General features: G+C 42.9%; 1 protein-coding gene across 9 annotated transcripts in view; it reads right to left on the minus strand.

Annotated features, from left to right (window-relative positions):
• Positions 1 to 24,329, minus strand: part of LOC137162350 (ATP-dependent translocase ABCB1-like) — a 79,821-nt gene that overhangs the window by 46,120 nt on the left and 9,372 nt on the right. For 3 of the 9 annotated variants that reach the window (XM_067562086.1, XM_067562089.1, XM_067562091.1), the window contains exons 3-4: positions 19,927 to 20,059; positions 5,613 to 5,739 (exon numbers count right to left, since the gene is read on the minus strand). The gene's annotated coding sequence lies outside the window, so the exon portion shown is untranslated. Of the gene's footprint in view, positions 1 to 5,612; positions 5,740 to 5,888; positions 6,018 to 7,968; positions 8,137 to 8,860; positions 9,396 to 16,886; positions 17,064 to 18,918; positions 19,022 to 19,926; positions 20,060 to 24,329 lie in introns of those variants that run through there. The other 6 variants (XM_067562090.1, XM_067562088.1, XM_067562087.1 and 3 more) reach the window with 6 other exon arrangements.

Raw genomic sequence — 24,329 nt, forward strand, 5'->3', positions numbered from 1 at the left:
AGATGGTTTCTGTTCAAGATCTTTATGTGTCTTGGTCCATTTCTAGCTTCGAGCAGTACATTGGAATGTCTGGTGGCTTCTGAACTACAACATATGGGTCAGATTTCCAAAGGTCACTCAGTTTGTGCTTCCTAGGGATAGTGAGATTTCAGAGGAGCATACGGTCTTCAGGTAGCAAATCCTGTTCTATTACTCATCTGTTGTATTTGTCCTCATTACTGGAGTTCCTTTTCTCTGCAGCATTCATTGCTAACTTGTATGCCACGCTCAGTTGTTCTTTAAACTGTGTTATATACTGTGAGTAGAATTCTTTCACTAGTGCCATCTGGAGATACTACAAAGCACATGTCCACAGGCAGACCAATTTCCCTACGGAATTTTAAGTGGTAGGGCGAGATTCTGGTAGACTCATTCTTGGTGCAATTCTAAGCATACTCAAGATGATTTACGTGATGACACCAGTGGGTCTCTTGAGCAGGATCAAGTGCTCCCAACATATTTAGTAATGTTCTATTGAATCTCTCTGGCTGAGGGTCACTCTTCAGATGATATGGCATCGTGCAGACTTCTTAACACCTGCCACCTGCAGCAGTTCCTTTAGTAGATGACTTTCAAAATCTCTGCCCTGGTCAGAATGTATCCATGCGGGCAGACCATAATGACGGAAGTACTGCTCCCAGAGAACCTTTGCTACAGTAGAGACATGCTGGTCCTTAGCTAGGAAAGCTTGTGCATATTGAGTGAAATGACCAGTGATGAACAATCCATTGGTGGTGTTGCTCTGGTCTATTTGACCAGATAAAAGGTCCGTACAGATCAAATTCATGGGATCCCTACTTGTGATCTGAACTAACTCAGCTGAGTTTTTGTGTAATGTCTTCCTGGCAATACAGTGGGAACAGTTTTTGCAGTATTGTTCGATGTTCTGTGCAATATGTGACCAGCAGAATCTGGTTCTCACAAGGTCTGTAGTCCAATCTATTCCCAAGTAGTCTCCTTTATCATGGAGTGACTTCAGCACTGCAGGAAGTACCAGCTGTCACTACCGAAGCCTGAAGGGGTCACAAATCATTCTGCGTAGCAGTCCTCCCTGACAGATCAGCTTATCCCATTCCCTGTGCATCAACAAGGTGTCGGGACATTTGCTCTTCACCTGTGACAACTTCCCTTATAGCTTAGCCAAGACTGTCTGATGCAGGGGTCAGTTAACTGAGCTTTCTTCAACTCCTCACGACTCACCTGAGGCAGTGATGTCAAATCTAAGTTTATCAAGAAGGAGTAGTTTTAGGAATGGCTCCCAGTACATCTACAGCTCTCTCCAGATCAGCAGTAGTCAGGTTTGATTTTGCCTTGGCAATCCTACACATCACTCTCACTCCAGGATGGCTATCTTTATCCAGGCATCATCTGCTGGATGATTATCATGTGGTCAGTGAGACAAAGTGTCAATGTCAATATTGGTCTTTCCAACATGAAACTGCAGCATCAAGTCATATGTGGCTAGAGCAGCTAACCACCATTGTCCAGTTATGTTGATGTAAGTCAAGGGATTGTTGTCAGTCCTGACTACAAATTTTGCACCCTAGAGGTAGTTATGGAACTTCTCCATTACAGCTCACTTCAGCACAAGAAACTCTAACTGGGTAATTTCTCTGAGATGCAGTCAGACTTCGTCTGGCATAGGTCACAGGTCAGTATCTGTCTGGGTTCTCTTGATACAGAACTCTACCCAAACCATCTATCCTAGCATCTATGCAGCAAGTAGAGCTTCCTGGGGTCTGTGAAGGCAAGAAGAAGGGCCTTAGTCAAACCATCAGTTAGGAGTATGGAAAGCACGTTCACAGGCTGCAGTTCACCTGTCTCCAAAAGATTTGGACACATTATGGTATGGCACTTCTGGATATTCAGTGGACAGGCAATCATTGAATATCCCTTCACAAAACATCTGTAAAATATACAGAATCCCAGGAAACTCTGGAGCTCTTTCAGGTTTCCAGGTCATGGCTAGGTCTTCATAGCTTATACCTTATCTGGGTCTGCTGCTACTCCTTCTTGGAAGGCAAATGTGCCCAATATATTCCACACTTGACTGGCAAAACTGGCACTTGTCTAAGGACAACTTGAGCCTGCAGGCCCTGAGACAGTTGAACACTTTAAGAAGATGCCCATGTTCCTCGAGAGTCTTCCAGAAAACAATAAGGTCATCCAGGTACACCAGTACTTCTAGCAGGTTCATGTCTCTGACTGTCTTCTCCATTAGCCTCTGGAAAGTTGCTGGGGCTCCAGATATGCCTTGAGACATCCTTCTAAACGTTTAAAATCCCAGTGGACAAATAAAAGCTGTCTTCTCACAGTCTTTAAGAGCCATGGCTAGTTGGTAATACCAACTTCTCAGATCAAGGACCAAAAACCATTTGCTACTGGTGAAGAAATTCAAGGTGTCTTCCACCCAGAGCATAGTGTACTGATCAGGTATCATCTATCTATTCAGGATGCGGTAGTCCACACATATTTGGATGTCATGGTTCTTCTTAAGGGATACCATGATGGGAGATGCAAATGGGCTCTTAGATTCCTGGATTATTCCAGTGGCCTTGCGCTCCAACAGATGCTTCCTCACATCTTTTACATCCACAGGCACAAGTTGTTGCGATCTCTCCTCAAAGGGGGTCTTATCACTCATCTGGATTCAATGTTCTACTCCTCGAGCACATCTGATAAACCATTCGTGTTGCATCAATAAGTCTGCTCTCTGGGCCAACTTTTGTCTCAAGACCTCTTTCCAGGCCTTGGACAAAGCGGAGTTCCCAAAGTTCAGGCATCTGGCATCAAACTTCAGGTTAGTCTCAGGACAACAAGTGTCCCCACTGACAGTCTTAGCTTTGTAGACATGAAGTATCAGCGTCCCTGGCTTTATGGTCACAGAATGAGCAGACTTGTTGGCCATTGGGACGACTACATCCTGAGCAAGTCATGAAGAAAAAATTGCTATTCCTCGATGGACCCTTGAGGCAAGCTGTCATTCTCTGGGGCCTCCACCATCTCTATCTGATGCTTGGCTCCATCCTTCACCTTGGCTTGTCCAGCAACATAACAGGTATCTTCCAGCGGCAAGGGCAGTGAGGACCCTCACTCTTGAAGATCTTCTCAGCAAGTCCTTCCTGACTGCAGGCCTACTCTGTCTATTTCAGTTGGTAAATTTGCAAACACAAGGCATTCACGTCGAGTATCTCGTATCAGAGCAAGGGCTGGTCATCTCTTTACATTTCTTGGTTAACACCCCAAACATGTTAGCATCAGTCCTGATTATCAGGATACTTGGCTGTTGTTTCCCGTAGCTGGCCACACTAGCGGCAAAGTCTGAATTTTGGAAATTATCCTAGTCACATGTCTGGGGAACTCCAGCTTTACCTGGATATATGGAAATTCTAAATTTAGAATCCCTACACAGCAAGTCCTTCCAAGAGATGAAGGGTTGATGTTTTAAATAGCTCCAATAAAATGGCTGGAACAAAAGGATAACTTGCAATTCACTGTCCAAAATAGCTCAGCAATAATGTCCTTCAATCCGCACATTCATTTGCGCCTTGGGCCCACAGAGTCCATTAGGTATATTGTTCTTGGGTGAAGGCCATGGATGGATCTTTAGAACTTGAATGTCATGGGAGTGGTTATAGTTCTGGGATCCAGAATACTCCTTTTCCTGGTCCCTTCAGTTAGCTGCTCAGTGTACAAGGCTTTGAATCTTTTGGAGACTTTCCTGGAGGTTCACTAGATTGGGTCAGACACTTAGAATGTGGCCATCTTCATCACACTTATAGCAGAAGAATGAGGGATCATAGAGATGACAGTCTTGCTGGGGCAGTCATCCTCTTGCCCTCAGCCTCTTCAGAAATACTGTCCCCCTCTTTCTCTGTCAGGTAGACAGGTTCCTTGACCTCTGGTGATGTGAGAGGGTTAATTTTCTGGAGGTTTCACGGACAGGACTGCTACTTTCTCTTGAAGTTCTGCCAACTGTTTTTTATAAACGTGGTATCAGACTGTGGTTCATCCCTGACAGCATCAAGGGTTCTTATTCTCACAGAAATTCCTCTAGCTGGGCTTTCTGGATTCTCTTTTTCTTGAATCTCACACACTAACGTAGAGAAAGGTGGTGGATTTCCTTTTCTTTCATCAAGTCTTCATTGAAGTAGCAGAAAACTGGCATGTCTTGCAACTATGAGAGTCTGCTTAACTTTCAGGTGCTCTAGGTCTTTTCCTCAACTCCTTTCTGGTGGGAAGCCCATTGCAGGGGTATTCAATACATATTACATAGTCAGAGAGCATCTCTCCAGGATTCTGCAGGGTGGTTACAAACTTAAGCAGGACATCTGCTCCAGTCTTGATACTTCCAAAGACTCCCTCTTATGTGGAAAGGTAATCTCTGGTAGTGGCTTTTGGGTAGCTAGTCCTGAGGGATTTAATGGACTCCACAGCAGGTCCTTTCAGGCTTTCTACCAGTCTCTCTCTTTTCTCTTGCTTGGAGCATGACCATTCCTGTTCCATTTGAATGGCATAGTCAAGCCAACCCCAAATTCTTCCTCATTAGCCACTGGGTTTTGTCACTGAAAAGATTTGCAGTCTTTGGTCATGATATCCCTCGGACTGGGGTTGCATGGTTTTCTCCAGCATCTGCCCAATGGCCAGTATCAATAATTCAGGAATGGATGCAACTGTGGATCCTCCTGTTGCAATGAATCCAGTTAGGTCCCACATACTTTTGCCTTTGGACACCAACAATCCCTGAATGTTGGCTCTGAAGTCTTCTGGTGCTGGAGGGACATCAAGTTACTTGACCAAGGCATGAAATGCTCATGTCAGTTATCCTGCTCCCAAGAACGCAAAATCTGGCACTGAAACATCACTCAAGTCTTTGTCACTATGATACAGTGGATACCATTTGTCTCCCATTTCATCAAGATACCACCCAAAGTACTTCAATCTTCCCAAAACAGTTTCTGAACACAGTATTTCTATCATTTATTTGGAGGATACGTGTTCTAGGATTCCTCCCACACAAAATGCTTGATGTGGAACACAATCCTCTGCTTGGAGCTGGACCAAAGTCATTGCTTATCCATGAAGGCAAACAAGAAGTCAAAGGAGGAGTCTTCTATTTTAGTGGGCTTAACTCTAACTCTTGATAGGTATAAGATCATGCAAAGGGTGATTCCAATTTAAAAGCCCCTTTCAATGGTGGCTTAATACTTGTATTTGATGTAAACAGGAGAGGGGTATCTCACAGTCTTTGGACAGTTTCAAAACTTCTGTCACCTGGGCTTGTTTCATGGTTGTGTTAGTAGGTGTCCGACTCCCCGCCTGGTGTGCTAAAGAATAAACCTACTTGGAGATGCCTCCAGTGAGACAAGAGTTAACCACACTGAGAAAGTGGCTACTGTACTTGAACTCATAAATAATTCAAATTCACACCAATAAAAAATCAATAACTATAAACTTTATGGAAGGATTTGACTAAAGAGAAATATATATAGCCATAAAATATTAAATGATTAAAATGATTAGCGATATCAATAATGCTTTGTAATTACTAAAGGCTCTGCCAACAAGCTTACCGGGGGTCATATGACCACACTCTCTCTCAATGTTCCTAAACAAAAGTGTCTCTCTCCCCCAGTTCTGTCTGTCCCCGTTGTCTCAGGTGGTGCTCATGGAGACATGTTGCAGGCCTGTAAGGAGATACTGTTAGAAACACACTTTATTATACTGGGAATTGGCAGTGCAGATCTTGATGATCCAGACAAATGAAAATCCTTCCACAGATGCAATGTGCCTTCTTGGTGCAAAATTATAATCTAACTACTCAACTAACTCTTACACAGAATACTCACTCAAGTTTATTTTCTGGCTCAGTGGTCAAGGAGACTGATGCAGGGAAGCTGGTCCTTCCTAGGGATTGCTGGAGAGGGACTAACCACCCACTGCCTTCTGGAACAGTACTGACAGTCTTTAAAGCTTGGACCCCATGGGTTCAGTTATAAGCAGGTGAGGTCTCTGGATCCAAAATCCCAGATCTGGTGTGGTCTGGTTGCAGGACAGGCAGTGAGTGGCAGGAGAGACAGGCTGGTTCCTCCTGTTGCTGGCTAGCAGTGGCAGAAGGAGTGGTTTGTCCCCTCCTGGGGTGGGGATTACAAAACAGTCCAGTTTCTGGACCCAGAAGTGGTGTCCTGGCAGGCTACAGCCAGACCTTCTCTCCCCTCTGCTTCCCAGCTGGTCTCTCCCATCTGGAGGGAAAGCTGGGTTATTCATAGCCCTCCTTCTATTTTCCCAGGCCTCCAGGTCTCTCCACAGGATCAGAGACTGCTTGCAGTCTGCCTGTCTGTCTGTCTTTTGGCCTCTGAGAACTGCTGTTGCCTCTCCTCCTCCCAGTGGTTGAGAAAGGAGAGTTACCAGGGTGACAGGGGCAGGGGTTGAATCCTACTGCCCTTCCCTCCTGCTGCTGGGGAAGACAACTCTGCAGGACTCTGTTGTGGACACCGCAGTGGCCCAAAAGATGTGTCCCTTTCCTTGGGATAGAGCCCCCTTGCTAAAGGGTGGGAGTGGTGCTCATAGAGATTCAAGTGGTAGCCAGTAGAACTATTGGAAATAAATACTTACATATAAAATAAAATCCTAACACAAATTCTAAAAACTAGACTTAATTCACAAGATACTCTCCTGTCTAATAAAATATTGCTTTATGTTTCCTGCGAGCCATGATGCAAACTCTTTTCTGTGAGAGAAGACGTTGTTACTTTATCTCATAAGTGAAGGATGCAGTGTGTCCATCTGCACTCTCCGATATGCTTTTACTCATAAACAGGATCCCTTGCTGTTGTTTATTTTGTTCAATGAATCTTGCAGAGTTTGCCATCTTTCAACTGGTAACAGACTCAATGTGCAAACAGGCATCCATGTGAGACATACAATGCCCTATACACACATGACTAGACAGAGAGATAAATATCTGCAACCACTTGCTTAAAAGGAACCTGTGTAAGACATGTCACCTCTTGGCTACCTGTCTTAACTCCAAGGCTTTGAGCTCATAATTTCCAGTATAGATACATAACTCCTTAAATATTATCCATACATACACTGCAAAATAATTAGCCAGTGAGCTACTGGCTCTTGTTAGAGACTCTACATGCAACCCTTTAGTGGACTTAATATGCATATATCTGACCCAGGAGATCTCTTTAAAACCCTGTGCATCCCCTGTGTCCTATGCCAGTTGGCACCAAGAGGTTCCTTGGTCACACTCAGTTAACCACTTTCATATAATATAATGCCAGAAGAGACCATTAGATCATTTAGTATGACCTCCTGTATAACACAGTCCATAGAATTTCACCCAGTTATCTTTGAGCCCAGTTACTTGTGTTTGACTAAAGTGTATTTTCCACTTTTATCATGATCACGGTAATTGTGCAAAATTAAGCTATGCTTTGTCTTTTCCAAGTATTATTTGGATAAATTAAATAATAGTGGAATTCTTAGACAACAGATGACCAACATTCTACCCGCGCATGGGTTTTGTTCCTTAATATGGCATGTATGTATGTTTACAAAACAGTAAGTTTGAATCTGGGCCCAATAGCTCGAGGCATGTTAAAATAAAAAATTAAACAAAACCAAAGCTGACATAACATCTAAGCAAGAACACAGCCTGAAAAATTCTTATTCTTCCTTCCCACTTCCTTTTAGATCAATTTCTAATGTATGTTGCTGTCTGGGTTTTTCAGGGATTATTTCAGTTTACCTTAGCTTTATGTTCTGGCCATTAGTCTCACGTTTAATTTGGACACTTCCACAAACTCCTGAGAAGTACATTACTACCAGAACAACCATACGCATGCAAATGACCTTTGTAATAGCAGTTACACTCATTTATTTGCTCATTTTTCACAGCCACTTTCAATGCCAACCTACTTCTTGCCACGGAGAAATGAAAGGAGGGACGGAGAGCACAAGAGACAACGCCTCCTGTAGGGTTTCTTCAGCTTCAATATAGCCATAGATAGAATCATAATGACACCTTCCTACAACTTCAACATCCCTTCAGGTCTAAAGTAAGCACAGAAAGAGGCACAGAGACAATGACCCTTATAGGATCTCTGCAGCTGCAATGCCCCTACAAACGTTTTATAGTATCCCCCCCTTCAGAGCAGCGAGCGTCACCTATAGCATCCCACCCCCCTTCAGAGCAGCGAGCGTCACCTACAGCATCCCACCCCCCTTCAGAGCAGCGAGCGTCACCAATAGCATCCCACCCCCCTTCAGAGCAGCGAGCGTCACCTACAGAATCCCACCCCCCTTCAGAGCAGCGAGCGTCACCTATAGCACCCCACCCCCCTTCAGAGCAGACACCGGCGCAGGCGACGATCCCTTTGCGTTCAGTCCCAGCCGCCAGGGCTCCCCTTCGTGCGCGCGTCACTCCGAGCTGCGCCTGGTCCTGGAGCGATGCGTCCTGCTCCACGGGCCCAGCTGACGCCCCGACGCCCCAGGGACGCGCGGCCCCTCCCGCTGGGGCAGGTCTCCGGCTGGCCGCGTGCGGCGCCCCGGGGAGCGATGCTGGCCCGAGTTGGAGGAGGGAGGGGGCTGGGCGAGGGCTTCCACTCAGACGCGCTGCTGGCGCCAGAGACGCTGGGTGCCAGGGTCTTGCCCACCGCTCATCCCCGGGCCGTCCCCACGCGGCCTCCCCCTCGGGTTTGACGGCTGTGGTGGCAGCTGGATAAAGCCCCAGGGGGCGCGCGGGAGAGATTTCCCGGCAGGAGACTGGCCCCATCCCAGCGGTTCTGTCTCCCCCCGCAGAGCGCCTCACCTGCCCGCTGCCCCCTGCGCTGCTCCCAGGCCAGGTGTGTCTGGCGGACAGGGCTCAGGGCTGCCTTCGCTCACTCCCGTGTGCGCTCTAGGCGGTGTCCTCCTTTGCCCTGCCCTGGTTAATCCACAGGCTGCTGCCTGGTCGCACCCAGTTTCTATCTAGCTTCTTTCCCGTCCTCACCAGCCCCAGGCTGCTGCAGAGGCAAGGATCAGGTTTCAAGACAAAGCTCTAGGGCCCCCTTTCCACATCTCTTCCCAGCGACTCCTTCGCACAGTTACCCCAGCCCAAAACAATAAGAAAAGCATTTCTGGTGAAGACATGCCTGGGCATGGACCAGAAATGGGGTAAAAAGGACTGAACCCTCCCATTCTGCTTCCTTCTGGCTTAAATGGGTCTAGTGGCTCCTAAAAAGTTCAGAGACTTGATTCAGAAAAGCACCCAAAAGTTCAGATTCTTCATCACATCGGCAGGGAACTCTATCAGCTGCCACCATAAAACTACTACTCATTCAGACTTCACAGTGCTCTTTGGCCACCCACAACCCCCCACATCTCTTTCCTCTGTGCAAAAGCAAAACAAAGCCCATAATTTTCTTCCCATTGCTCTGGAGACTGATATCATTCTCATCATCCTGGAATATGCATGCCTGAGGTTTCTGGAGAGTCAAAGAAACCAGTGGGAGTTTTGTCTGATTAAGTAGTTCAGGAATGGATCGGACCCTGTGTGATGATTCCTTTTTTTCATTCCCCCCCCCCACCCCCCCCCCAGGTTCAGGGTAAAATGATGCAATTCTCTTTGAAAGAAAAGGCAACGTTTTCCATCACTTTCTTCACCCCACCACTACCCTTAACTTTTCAGCTGGACTTACTCAAAATCCTACATAGGAAGTCATTTATTTCTAGGGCCCCATGCTCTCATTACCATTACATTTTGTTTGTTTTTGTTTTAAAGTTTATTGAAGGACTCAAACAACTTCAGTCCCCATTGTGCTAGGCATTGTACAAACCACACTGTGACAGGTACTGACTCTTCCTAACAGCTTACAAACTCCTTGGCTTCCACAGGCCCTTAGCAGTCTATGCCTGTAGATCTTAGCAGGGGGAAAGGGTGAGAAGAACAAATAAGTGACTGTCCCAAATCCCCTGCTGTGTTAATCCCAATGGCATCAATGGGATTTTTGTCATTGCTTTGGGAACAGGAACAACTCCTAGGAGCACTTTGCTGGTACAGTATACTGGTATACCTATACTGGCAAAGACTAAGAGTTGCTGGGTACTTGGCTCATCAGAAAATCAGGCCATTTTATTATTACAGTGGAACCTTGACTTTATGAGCACCACTCTTACGAATAATCAATTACACGAGCCATTTTTGCCCCAATGGGGGGAAGGGGGAACGGGAAAGAAAAAATCACATTCATGATGTGATTTGAGGAAGAACAAGTCAACATCCCTTCACATTTTGATACTTTCCATGCATTGGAAATTGTTTTGCAATGGTTTGAAGGACAAGAAGAAAGTGATGCAGTGCACCACATTGCAACTCCTGCACTATACCTACTGTCATTTTGAGATGTTCAATTTTATGAACTTTTCAACATTATGAGCTCCTCAGTCCCAATTAGTTTGTAAAACAAAGATTCTATTGTATTTATGTGAATACAGCAGAGTGTAGAAGCCCCTGCCAAGACTGGGGCCTCGTTGTGCTAAGCATTGTAAATACACATATTTGACATTATCAAAATGTTTGTTTTTTTTTTCAAAACAAAATCGTGTCAAGATTGACAGAGTCCCACAGAAAGCTTAGATTTTGATGAAATGGCATTTTATGATGGAAAAATGTTCAATCTGAAAAGATTTGACTAACTGTAATGTTAACAAGCAACTTAAAAACAGAAACAGAGATGCAAAGGGAGAGTGAAAGGGGGAGAAAAGGAAGAGTTGGCAGGCAAGCAAAGAATTCCTGCAATAGCCTGGTGAGAAATAAGGACCCATTTATCACTCGATAGAAGACTAGGGAAAGTTACAGTAAATTGAATTATTTTTAAGCCTTCTTCATAAGTAAAAGATGACCAAAACTATTTAAAAGTTGAACAGAACTGATTAGTTATGGACTGAAATAAACACATGGCAAGTACAATGGACATAAGCTTATAAATAAAGCCACAATATTTAACAGTCATAATGCCCAACACCATAGTTTACAGTATTTTGAGTCATTACTGTAGAATACTGTAGACCTTTTTGTTTATGATATAAGGAAACTGTGCGCGTTGGAGGGAATAATGTCTTTTCCCTTTTTATGCTAAAGATTTTTTTTTCTATTTTATGAAACCACTTTCAATTCATTTTAAAATCATCCTTGTTTAGAAATATATAACCTTCACTCAAGTCCAAATGTCAGCCCTTGAGACCAGAAGGGACTATCAGATCATCTAGTCTGACGAGCTGTATATCACAGGCCACCAACACTCACCCCAACAAGTGAAATTAGGCCAAACTATTAAAGCCCTCAGGAAACTAAACAATTATGTATCACAGGCAGAAAATAGGAGGGATGGAGGCACACCAGCAATGGCAAGGAATTGAGTTAGTAAGATATACCCTGATGAGCCTAACACAAGAACTGCACCCCATACTGCATCCCATGCCAATCTGACCTGAGGAAAGATGCCTTCCCAACTCCACATCTGGCAGTCAGTTAGACCCTGAGCATGTGAGCAAGAACCAGCTGGCTAAGCACTTAAGAGAGAGAATTCTCAATAACACCTCAGAACACCGATCCACCCCATCCAGTGTCCCATCTCCAGCCATGGCCATCTCTGATGCTTTAGAGAAAGGAGATAAAAAGCACCAGAATACAATGGAGGGAAAACATCCCTTTCTGATCCCTGCAGATGACCAGCCAAAGCCCGTAAGCATAAGATTTATAGGAACATAAGTCATGAACTAGAAGGGACCCTCAGGGTTGCGGAGCCAGCCCTCCCCAAGCAACCACATCATACAATCCCACTCATGAATTTGTCCAGCTCTCTCTTAAAAATAAGTTGCTTGCCCCAGCACCTCCTACTGTGAGGCTGTTCCAGAGCCTCACTGTCTTTGACTGACCTTCCTAGAGGCAGCTGCTGATGGGAAGCGCCAAACCAGTACAATGCAGCACCAGCTAAGTTGAGGTAACTAGCAGCAGCCCTAGCTGGCTAGAGTGGAGGGTGGTATCTGTTTAAAGGAAGTACTGATTACAACTGGTGCAAGCCGAGAACAACTAATTTGCCTTGTTACCAGTATTCAGGAGGCAGAAGTAATCGTAACATCCTAACATCCTGGGACTCTATTGCTATAATTATGTTTACATGTGTTTGGGAACATTTTGCTTGTAACATTTCAGTTTTGTTTGCATTTTGCTTGTAATGTTTCATAGTTCAGTTTGCTGTTTAGAAATATTTTGAGGACTTTTGTTACACAAGCAACTGTCTGGCCCATATCTAAGAACATTTACTGTGAATGTGCTTTGTTAGTCTATGTCAGTGGAATAATCCATATTGATCCCTAATTCCACTTTACCATTTTTAGAACTGTAATAACTGTTACTCTCCTCTTTATCTGAAAGTATATATTATTTAGTTGGAATGTAGTTTTAACTGGAAGCTGTAATTTTTGTTTTAAGTTTGTTTTTCTTTGAAGTAGAAATTAGTTAGCATGATTGAGGAATAAATGTTGTGTGTGTAATAATGAAGTAAAAAAGATGCAACTCTAATTCTCCCTAATAACAAAAGGGAGAAAAGCAAGATTTCATTGTAACAATTCTTCCAATCCAGATAACCGAAGAACGTGAACCAAGATAACCCCAAGTCCAGAGGAGTCCACCCCAAGGACAGGAACAAGACAAAGTGTAAGAGATAACATGGACACAATCAGGCTTGCAACAACAGACGGATGATTGACGATCACACCAGCATGCAAAAGCAGCATGACACAGCAAGACCCATAAATCTGTATGGGGATGCATCCCTATAAAAGTGGGGTAAAGACATGGATACTTTGGGTTTTTTCTGCAAACATCTAGGAGCATCGGATTTGCGACCGACAGAGCCTGGCTCCAGCCTCATTCAGCCCACCTGGCCAGTGGGCTGGCTCAAGCTACTCATAGGCTGGTATTTATACTCCACCTGCAGAACATTTGTGTGTGTAGGCAATTGCTTTTTAAAACTTTTGTATTCACAATAAATGCAGCATATTGCCTTGTCCCTCTGCATAAGATAATAAGATCCTGTTGTTTATTTCATTCATAAGTGTAACATTTTGGTGGAGAATTGTGAAAAGGGGAATACCTTGGCATACACCACGGTTATTGTGAATCTGGTGTGCACACCATCTTACAAAAAAGAAAAACCCTCACTGTAGTGAAATTGAGTATTTGTTGTATGTTTGCCAAGTACAGGGCATTGTCGCTGCACCCTACTTTTTTTCCCATTTGTGTGCCTAGTCCAGCGCCACAGCGTTAGGACCAGCTCGAGAAGGTATGGGGCCGTACTGAGGGAAAAAAATGTTTTAAAAAAAGGAACCTAAAACCCCTTATCCCTCCGGGGACTACCCCAACATCCCATTGTCACTCTCCTTCGTAAAAGAAACCACTCCTTTTAGCAGCATCCTCCAAAAATTTGGGTCTAGCCCATGGATGGATCAGGCCCTTGCAGATGTCCGTACTATTTTGAATCTAGAGGATAAATTGGCTCATTACCTGATCGTGTATAACCCATCTGGCCCAACTAAAAAGCTGCAATTTGGCTTTTATGGGAAGCATGTAACAGTGGTTACCTCTGATTGGCGGCAAATCAGAAGTTAATTGCCTCCCTAAACGAAAAATTGAATGAGGCCAATAAGGAAATAAAGCACTGGAAGTCATCTTCCACAGGGGCTCAGAACCAAGCAAACTTTCTTCAAGAAGCCCTCCAGGAGGAGAGGCAACCCCCACCCCCCCAAAAAAAAACACAAAAAAACAAAAACCCAATCTTTGAAAAAAATAATTTGGTCTAAAAATAAGGTTAAAAGGGAAAATCAAGGGTTACAAGGCATAGTAAAAGAGTCGGACACTAGAGCAGGGCAGGGCATTTGCTTGTTATAGCCCTTGTAAATCCCTGATTAAACACTTAAAGCCACAGTTGGCATGTTAAGGGAATGTAATTTATGTATAGCTGTGTAATAATTAAAGCAGTGCCAAAAAAAAAAAATGTGTATGCAGAAATATAGTGTGTAAATTTGTAAAGTTTTAAAGACTAAACCAACACTCATGGTTTATAAAACCCTGCTTTTTTGGTTTAAGATGATTTGGTTTTGTTAGCATTTAACCCTTTTGGGTAGTTCCATACTTTATAAAGATCAATATCTTTTAAAGACCAAAGTCGTGGCTGTAAAAGACACAGGAAATATGGGTAATTCCTCTGTTTTGCCTGCAATCAGCAAAAAAATTTGTAAAAAGAAAAAAGGCATTTTAAGCAATAATCTGCCACCCCCTAAAAGGGGTCGAAAAATGTTCTTTTTGTCTTTCAGAACTTCAGAAAAAGCGGGCATCAGCAAAACAGCTGAAGAGCAACAAAGATTATGTTTTGTGTTTCATGTTTTGTGCTGTTTGTCTTGTTACTAATGTTCTGTAAAATACTGCATTAAGCAAAAACAAAAAACCAAAAAAATAATCAATGAGCACTGTAACTGTATTTACAAAAACATCCTCTATCAGATAAAAAGGAGGAGAAATAAAGGGCAATTTAATTCAATTAATTTAAAATTAAAAAAAAGTCCTGAAAATAAATGTCTTGACAGAATTAAGAATGCTGATTGATTTTGCTAATAGGGTCCTATGGGAAATGTCTCCTGAGACACCCTGGAAGCCTCTGTAAATTTCAGGAAGCTATTGAATAGCCAGCCCTTAAGCTATCTAAAAAACTGGAGTAACTTGTTTAGATTCCAGAAAGCCTAACAATTGCAGAAAGACACCAGAAGGTGTGAGTTTAAAAAAAAAAAAAAAAAAAAAAAGGTAATACAATGGAACATAGATGTACATCTTATTCTCTCCCTACTCTTCTGGCTTGGGTAAAGACCCACCAGAACCCACACACTTGAGTGAGGGGGGAATCTGACCAGCACCATACTGGGAGGGATCAGTACTAAAACAAGAATCCTGAACGCTGTAAATTTAAAAGTAATCAAAAACAAATGAAGTTCACTATCCCAACTGCAAAACAGCTTCATATAAAACCAAATATACACCAATGTGAATTTAGTACAAATAGAGTTAAAAAAAAACCTTAAAGCTAAATGAAAATGCAGAAAAGGACCTGGGGGTTACAGTGGCTAAGAAGCTGGATATGAGTCATCAGTGTGCTCTGGTTGCCAAGAAGGCTAATAGCATATTGAGCTGCATTAGTAGGAGCATTGCCAGCAGATCGAGGGAAGTGATTATTCCCCTCTATTCGGCATTGGTGAGGCCGCATTTAGAGTATTGTGTCCAGTTTTGGGCCCCCCACTACAAAAAGGATGTTGACAAGTTGGAGAGAGTCCTGTGGAGGGTAACAAAAATGATTAGGGGGGTGGAGCTCAAGACTTATGAGGAGAGGCTGAGGGAACTAGGTTTGTTTAGTCTGCAAAAGAGAAGAATGAGGGGGGATTTGATAGTATTCTTTAACTAGCTGAAAGGGGGTTCCAGGGAGGATGGAGCTAGGCTGTTCTCAGTGGTAACAGATGACAGAACAAGGAGCAATGGTCTCAAGTTGCAGTGGGGGGTGGTCTAGGTTGGACATTAGGAAAAAGTTTTTCACTAGGAGGGTGGTGAAGCACTGGGATGGGTTACCTAGGAAGGTGGTGGAATCTCCATCTTTAGAGAATTTTAACCTGAGGCTTGACAAAGCCCTGGCTGGGATGATGGGTTAGTCCTGCTTTGAGCAGGGGATTGGACTAGATGATCTCCTGAGGTCCCTTCCAACTCTAATCTTCTATGATTCTATGAAACATGTAGCAATGGTTAAATGCTACCACATGGTTGTTGTATAAAAGGCAAATAAAAATAAAACTGCTTTGGTTATTGAATGCACTGAAATGCAAATTCTCAGCCTGGCAACACTAGAACATAAAATGTACTGGGTTATATCTGGGAATATCAAGGTATTAGCCCACCTGTTAAGGCAAAAAAAAGGTCATTATTTATACCTATAAATATAAGTGAATGCAATATGTATCTAGAATGGTCAAAGCGGACTTGTTACGGGGCGAGATCACTGTTAAGATTGCCCACCAACAATCCATAGAGGCAGAGCTGTGGAAAGTTAGCCCACTCCCCATGTTATGCCTGGGATCGTTCTGGCTGTCTCACATTTCAAGCCAGTGGGCTGGAAAAAAGGAAAAACTATTGGACACCCGAGGGTGTACCACTTGGAGCCCTCAAAGGTGGGTGTGCTCTTCCCTGCTTGTCGCTCCTGAGCCATGCAGTAGAGATGTATCATTAAAAACATGTATATGAAATTAAATTAGATTAAAGATGGATATTATGGTTAAAGCAATTCTGCCTGATGTGAATTAACTTGTAAAAGTTTTGGGGGGAATGGAGTAAAACTGTGTTTCCCACTCATTGTCTGCCTCCTCCAGGCTGTTCTATATAAGCAGCCATGGTTGATGTCCGTGGGGTATAGCAGGGTCTAAATTTCATCCAGGGAACAGCTGTAGGGTGATGCCCTGGTTACAGTATAAGATTCTGTCACCCCGAGTTCAACCCTTGCCCCAGTCACCTGTGTTAAACCAGTTCACTTGGGCTCTGTACACATGAGGAAGATCTCATCCATTAATTCTTTCTTCACCCTGATCACTTACAGGTATTTGTATAATTCTGAGACTTTCAGGAGTTCCTAGTCAAACAGGAATCTTCATGGTTGCCTAAAAATCTGGCTTTGAGATAGATTGCAACATTTGCATCCTTTGAATCATGCAGCATTGCACTGTATGAAGCAAGGCAGGGTAATATAGGCTTAATACACACTTACCGAGAAATCCGTCAACTTCCTAACTACACTGTCAATGCAGCGCTAATCCTTTTGAGGAGATGGTTTAATTGAATCAACTTCGATTGAGCGGGTCTTCACTGCCACTCAATCGATCCGGATAGATAGATCTGACGACGGCGAATTTGCCCATAGTCAGGTCACTGAAGTTCACATATGCTTCAGGAAATAAAACAAGGAAATTACATTCTAATTACCTCCTGGAAAGTTTGTATATTTGCTCTAGGCCTTAAGGAAAACGTAACTAAGTGCTAAGAAGCTGGAAGATTTCTCAGGTTAGTGGAGTTTACAGCTCAGTCAAAATGGGCAGGACATAGTCTTTTGGCTTTCGTAGGTCAATCTAGTTTATCTGTTGCTATAAAAGGATAGAAGAGGAAACACCCTGTGTGTGGTGAGAAAATAAGCAATTTACCTGAATGAATGGCATGCCTGAATGAAGCAATAACAGGGTGTAGCACCATATATTGCTGAGATAATATGTTTTATATTTTCTCTAAAGACACCAAAATTGGCACAGAGTCCTGTTGGTGAGAGGGGAGGCTGCAGCAGTAGAAAACAGTACTTGTAAAAGTGCCAAAAATGGGAATTCCTATTGGGGACAGTATGTGACCCACATGGCTGTGATGAACTGATTCAAAACATCCCTTCTGCAGCCTCCAACAGCATGGCTTCTATGGAACCCTGGCAGACTTTAAAGTGCTCTTCTGTGGCATAAGTTATAACCCTGGAGTGGGCAAGTCGTGGTGAGGGAAACACTGCAAGGTTCACTCTCCCAAAGGTCACTGCCTCCTGGGGCAACAGCAGGGCTGAATCTGGACCCACATCAAAAAGGAAGCTGAAAGTTGACTATTCAGCAGTATTAGAACAGGTTGGCTGGTGTTCAGAAGGAAATATTTCTTCACACGACACACAGTCAACTTGTGGACTCCTTGCCAGAGGATGTTGTGTGGGCCAAGACTATAACAGCATTCAAAAAAGAATTAGATAAGTTCATGGAAGATAGGTCCATCAATGGCTATTAGCCAGAATGGGCAGGGATTCCTGTTTGTCTGAAGCTGGGAATGGACAATGGGATGGATCATTTGACGATTACTTGTTCTGTTCATTCCCTCTGAAGCACCTGGCATTGGCCACTGTTGGAAGACAGGATACTGGGCTAGATGGGCCATTGGTCTGACCCAGTATGTCCATTTTTATGTTCTTATGTCATTTTGGTATGACAAATGTGCATTGCCTAAAACACCTAGGCCTTGTCTACACTTAAAATTTTGCCACTTTAACTGTGTGAGCATAGTTAAAGCAATAGAAACACCCTAGTACTGACATAGTTATAGAATGCATATACCAGTATAGCAGTATAGCAGTATAGCTCCTTCTGATTTGGGGAACCAAAATAAACTACGCTGGGATTAAATGCTTTATAGCAGTATAAGTGCAATGCTTTTTATTTACATACTTGAAAAATGTCTTATTAGTTTTCTACTTGTTCATTTGCGCCATCTTTTTATTTTGTTTATCTTAGGTACTTATATGGTCCCCAATACTGTAGTAATTGATCACCTCAACAACATCTTTAATATATTTATCCCTACAATACCTTTGTGAGGTAAAGAAGGACTGTTAGTTCAACTGAGACAGACTAAAAATCTAAGAAGCCTTTGACAAAGCAGGTAATTGAACTTGGCTTTTCCATATTCCAAGCTATCATCCTAACCTGTAGACTACCCTTCCTTTCTAACTAGCTTTTTTCAGGTCATTGCTTCAAATAGTGTCTTCCCAAGGGACTGAGGAGCCTCTGGAACTTGCATGGACTTGCTTTCAGCAAGACTGTGGTATACAGAAGGGAACCTCCCCATGTTTGACCTCATATGAAATATGAAGTAAATATTTGATGTCTGTGCATAACCGTATTATTGGCCAAATCACTTAGTCTGTATTCAGTGCCATTGTCTACTTTATGGTGGCTATTATTGTATCAGGTGCAGGACAGGAAACACAGTGGATTTCAGCTCACTGAGTAACGTTCCGTCAGCGGGGAGGCAAGTGGCAATTGCTTTTCTTTATCTTATTCTTTTCCTCTACATCACTGTGAAGTCTTTAGGGCAGGGATCACTCTCCTTAAAAAAAAGCCAAACGAGCACATTGTCGGAGCTATACAAATAACAAAGAGTCATTATGGCTGTCTACATCACTCAAAAAACATCCTTAGACAGCTAGTTCAGGGTGCTTATTGTTTGATTGAGATTTCACCATTCTCCAGGATCATACATTTGGAGGGGAGTTTATTGACATATGTATATGCTCTCAGGAATCAGAGCTTCAAGTAGGGTGACCAGATGTCCCAATATTATTGGGACCGTCACAATATTAGGGGCTTTGTCTTATATAGGAAACTGTACCCTCCGCCCCCCCCAAAAAAGTGTCCCGATTTTTCACACTTGCTATTTGGTCACCCTAGCTCAGTGGTTATCAACCCACGACCCACTTGTGGCCCACTCAGCACACAGCTGCAGCCCATGTGACATCCTCAGGGCCATACAGGTAGTATATATAGCATGGATGCAGCCCACATAACATATTGAGAGCTGCATCTGTGGCCCATTATGGTAAATAGATTGAGAACCACTGCCTAGATTCAAGTCCTTCTCATTCAGGGGGATCCCAGTGTAACACCCAAGCCTGTTTAAGATGTCCTTATGTGCATCATGAATCTCACAACCATGTGACTGAATCAAATTGCTGCCTCGCCAGGAGTGGCAACAATGAAAATGGATTTCTATTTCCTCTGAGGTTGTATTCTGTCATTGACTTTCAGTCAACGTCTAATAAGTAACCTAGGTAGGGGAGTGACAGAATAAATGGTTAAAAAAAACAGTACTTAGCATTTACAGAGCACCTTTCATCAGAGGATCTCAAACTGTTTAAAGATAGGAGTGGAAAGTTTAACTCTTACGTAAATAAGAAACCCCGAAGGCAATGTAAAAATAAGTTACCTATCTTGGTAATGCTTATGGGTACTTACTATCTTATTCTCTTTGGAGGACAAAGACAGTTGCAATAGATTAATCCAAAATGCATTTTCATCTTGAGGCTGCAGTTTTTATAATAGCTCATCCTCACTTCAGAGTCCATGGAACTCAATTCTGATTCAGATCCTGAAGAGATAATGGGCAGATAAAAGAGTAAGAGAAATATACTACATCCATCTTCTTAATACATAGCAAGAGGTCACAGATTAATGTCAAGAACTCCCTACTCAAGTGATAAAATATCCGCTTTTTCCATGAGCATCCTGGGCCACATCCTTAGCTAGTATAAATGAGCCTCTTTTTTCCAGTTCAAACTTTAACGAGCTAAGAATAATTTTAGTTTGTGAGGGTAAATGAACATTCCATGAAGACTACAATTATGCAGATTGCTCCTGGCAACAGAGCAAGCGCACCATTTGGGTTGCCCCTTCATCCCCCATGGTGCTTCATACCATGTGTTAATTTTATGAATGATACATAACTAAAATGTGTGATTTGTTTTCCTGCTACTTCTAGCTTACAATTTTCCCAGTTTGCTCCTGCTAATCCCACAAATCCTCCAACTCAAGCATCTACCTGCTGGCATCATGAAAAGGGTTGCCCACGCTAGTTTACAAAGCATTTCCTCAGGACAGTACTGATGATGAACAACTGACATCCCACTATCAACCTCAGCCTGGACCAATCCACACAAGAAATCCACTTCCTGGACACTATAATAAAAATAAAGGATGGGCACATTAATACCACCCTATACCGAAAACCAACTGACCGCAATGCATATCTTCATGCCTTCAGCTTCCACCCTGAACACATTACACGACCCATTGTCTACAGCCAAGCCTTAAGATACAACCGGATTTGCTCTGATCCCTTAGACAGAGACAAAAACCTACAGGATCTCTATGAAACATTCCTAAAACTACAATACCCACTTGGAGAAGTAAAGAAATAAATTGACAGAGCCAGACGGGTACCCAGAAGTCACCTACTACAGGACAGACCCAACAAAGAAAACAACAGAACCCCACTGGCCATCACCTACAGTCCCCAGCTAAAATCTCTCCAGCACATCATTAAAGATCTACAACCTATCCTAGCAGATGATCCATCTCTCGCTCAGGCAGTGGGCGGCAGACCCATCCTGGCTTACAGACAGCCCCCCAACCTGAAGCAAATACTCACCAGCATACACCCTACAAAAAATCCTACCCAGGAACCTATCCCTGCAACAAACCCCGTTGTCAGCTCTGCCCACACATCGTCTCTAATGACATCATCACTGGTCCTAACCACATCAATCACACCATAAGAGGCTCATTCATCTGCATATCCACTAATGTTATATATGCCATCATGTGCCAGCAATGCCCCCTCTGCCATGTACATTGGCCAAACTGGGCTATCACTACGCACAAGGATAAATGGACACAAATCAGACATAAAAAATAACAACATCCATAAACCAGTGGGAGAACACTTTAATTCCCCAGGGCATTCTGTCTCTGACCTGAGAGTTGTTCTACAAAAAAACTCCAAAAACAGACTTCAAAGAGAAACTGCTGAGTTAGAAATGATCTGCAAACTTGACACATTCAAACTGGGTTTAAACAGAGACTTGGAGTGGCTGTCTCACTACAGAAGGTAAATTACTTTGCTCACCCATTCTCACCTCCTACTCAAAGGCCGTCATTAGGTCTTAAGTACCGGACTCCACCTCCCCCATTGTTCTCAATGCACCTGGATATCTATAAGATGCCTCTGTGTTTCCTATTTTCTGTATTACTGCATCTGAAGATGAGAGCTGAAATCTCGCGAAAGCTTATGTCTACAAATATTAAATTTGTTAGTCTTTAAAGTGCCACAGAACTCTCGTTTTTGCTGTATACAGACTAACACGGCAACCCCTCTGGAACTGTATTTTCTGTTACCCTATTTCCTGGTAAGTCCAAAACTGTGTGTGTCATTGGCAAATTATTTTACTCTGGTGACACTTTGGTGACAAAATTGGCCACAGAAATTTGGCTAATTTGTTAACATATGCTCCACAGACAATATCTCAAAATTTGTTATCCGTGTGTGTCTGGTTCTGATTCCTAATGTACCACGTTGAATAAAAAGTTTGTCTTTGATTTTCGATCAGTCGCAGACAGGAAATAAAATTGCCTGAGCTGCTCAACAGGGGAAGCAAGTGAAGGTCTCTTCAATTCACCTAGCATTTCCATATCACAGCATATCCTAACTAAAACACTTTAACCAACAATTTTTATTGTATTTTATTCATAATGTGCTATGAGAGTGTACTAAAGTATTAATTGCTTCTACAGTTTAAATTACCAATTAATGTTTCTGTATAAGGAAACTTTCAGTGCGTTCAAATAAAAGCGCCATATATGCCAGAAGGATGAGCTGTCATGGTAAAAGATAGTTTGGTTAGGCTTAGGCAAATGGCAGGTGGCCTACAGGTTCTGATGGGATGAGGAATCATGCATCATGAGATTGACTGAAGGTGGGATATTGGATGGAGAATGGTGTCTCATAGACTCACAGGTTAAGGTCAGAAGGGGCCATCATGATCTAATCTGACCTCCTGCGCATTACAGGCCACAGAACCTCACCCACGCATTCTGGTAATAGACCCATAACCTCTGGCTGAGTTACCCAAGTACTAAAATCATGATTTCAAGATTTCAAGTTACAGAGAATCTACCATTTACACTAGTTTAAACCTGTAAGTGACCTGTGCCCAATGCTGCAGAGAAAGGCAAAAAAAACCCCAGGATCTCTGCCAATCTGACCCAGGGGAAAAATTCCCTCCCAATCCCAAATATGGTGATCATGTAGACCCTGAGCAAGTGAGCAAGACCCACCAGGCAGATATCTGGGAAAGAATTCTCTGTAGTAACTCAGAGCCCACCCCATCTAGTGCCCCATCACCAGCCATTGAAGATACTTGCTGCTAGCAGTCGCAGATGGGCTACATGCTGTCTGGCTGTAAACAGTTTCATCATAACATCCCCTCCATAAACTTATCAAGCTCAGTCTTGAAACCAGTTAGGTTTTTTGCCTCCACTCCTCCCCTTGGAAGGCTGTTCCATAACTTTACTCCTCTGATGGTCAGAAACCTTTGTCTAATTTCAAGGCTAAACTTCTTGATGGCCAGTTTATAGCCATTTGTTCTTGTGTCCACATTGGTGCTTAACTTAAATAACTCTGCTCCCTCCCTGGAATTTATCCCTCTGATTATTTATAGAGAGCAATCACATCTTCCCTCTGCCTTCTTTTAGTCAGGCAAACAAGCCAAGCTCTTTGAGTCTGCTTGGCTTTTGGAAGTTCTCACTTTATCCCTACACTTTCTGCTCTGCAAGATGTAGCTTTCCTTGCTGATCCATTCCATCTTCCATTCCTTGAAGGCTTTCTTCTTTCTTTAATTACCTGTTTGAGATGTTAAGTCATCCAGCTTGGTCTGCAACCCTTCCCTATGAATTTTTCCCCTTGCTTGGGATGCAAGCTTTAGATACTTTAAGTCAAAGTTGCAGAAACTAACTCCAAGCCTCCTCCACATTCAGATCCTTAAGTTTTTCAGTCCAGTCTACCTGCCTAACTAATTCCCTTAATTTTTTTAAGTTTTCCCTTTTTAAATCAAAGGCCCTAGTTGCAGATCTATTTTTGTTTATCCTTTCATTTAGTTTAAACTGAATTAGCTCATGATTACTCAAACTAAGATTGTTCTCTATAACCAGTTCCTCTATGAGGTCCTTTCTACGCACCAATACCAAATGTAAAATGGCATCATCTCTTGTTCAGCCACTATTTGGTGAAGAAATCTGTCAGGTATCACATCCAAGAAAATCTGGTCCCTACTATTATTAGTAGCACTTGTCCTCCAATCTATATCTGGAAAGTTAAAAAGTCTCCCATAATAACACAATTCCCAGAAGTATTTATTTCATTAAAGAGTTCTGTATCCATATTCAAATCAGATCCTGGGGGTCTGTAGCATACCTCAAGCACTATCCATGGGGAACCTCTGGTAGCTTTCTTCCCCAAAGTGATTTTGGCCCAAACAGACCGTGTCTTATCCATTCCACCACTTCTAATTTCTTTACAGTCTACCTCATAATTAATGTACAATGATACTCCACCATCTTTGCCTTTAATTCTGTCTTTCTTGAACAGCACATACCTTTTAATATCTGTTTTCTAGTCATGACTATTATTCAAGCATGTTTCTGTTATCCCTCTAATATCTGGTTTCACTTCCTGCACCAGTAGTTCTAGTTCTTCCATTTTGTTATGCAGGCTCCTTGCATTGATGTACAAACATCTGAATCGTTGCTGCTTGGCTTCTTCCACATTCTTCGCCCTATTGGGTACAGTCCTTCTACTGCCAGTA

Source organism: Emydura macquarii, unplaced genomic scaffold (assembly GCF_026122565.2).
Source record: "Emydura macquarii macquarii isolate MOO-44397 ecotype Brisbane River unplaced genomic scaffold, CSIRO-AGI_Emac_v2 contig_2422, whole genome shotgun sequence".
Lineage (NCBI taxonomy): Eukaryota > Metazoa > Chordata > Testudines > Chelidae > Emydura > Emydura macquarii.